This window comes from Oncorhynchus kisutch, linkage group LG13, assembly GCF_002021735.2.
Source record: "Oncorhynchus kisutch isolate 150728-3 linkage group LG13, Okis_V2, whole genome shotgun sequence".
Taxonomy (NCBI): Eukaryota; Metazoa; Chordata; class Actinopteri; order Salmoniformes; family Salmonidae; genus Oncorhynchus; species Oncorhynchus kisutch.
This window is the reverse complement of record NC_034186.2, coordinates 53600316-53601024: the sequence shown is the minus strand read 5'-3', so window position 1 is coordinate 53601024 and position 709 is coordinate 53600316.

Genomic DNA, 709 nt, shown 5'->3' with positions numbered 1-709 from the left:
CAGCTGTGGAGTGTCTCACTGTAACTCCTCAGGGGGCTGTTGCTGTTGTTGTTCAAGGCTTAGAGCACTGTTACTAGTGCTAAGCATGGTTTGGCCCTGCCTGCCCCCCTTCCTCCCACATCATTCTTCGCTGTAGTCACTAACATACTAGTAACTACTTATGTTACTTTTTTTTTTTTGTCTCTTGTTCTGGTCTACAACATCGTCTCCCAGTATCTCGTTTTGCTATGTGTTTGTTTAGGTCCGTGTGTGTGTATTTCTGTGCCTCCGTGTGTTTACATCTGTGTGTGTGTTTCTGTGCGTCCGTGTGTTTACGTCTGTGTGTGTGTTTGTTGTGTGTCACTCGTTACCTGCTGTTGCCGGAGTTGTTTGACAGAGTGATTATCTCCTACCCAGGCTGTCATCCCCCAGTGAGGTCCTTGGGGTTAGCAGCACTACCAAACGCCTCACCCCTACCCCCCCTTCTACCCCCACCGGCCACCCCAACAGGGGTTAGAACACCATCACCAGGCGCCTCCTGAATCAATAAACACACTCACCCTGGTGTGGCAGGGACACGGAGCACCAGACAGGGCTTAGGTGTCTGCTCTCCTCTTTCTTTCTTTCTATCTCTCTCTCCTATCTTTCTGTTATTTATGTATCTCTCTCTCTCTCTCTCTCTCTCCTATCTTTCTGTTATTTATGTATGTTATCTCTCTCTCTCTCTCCT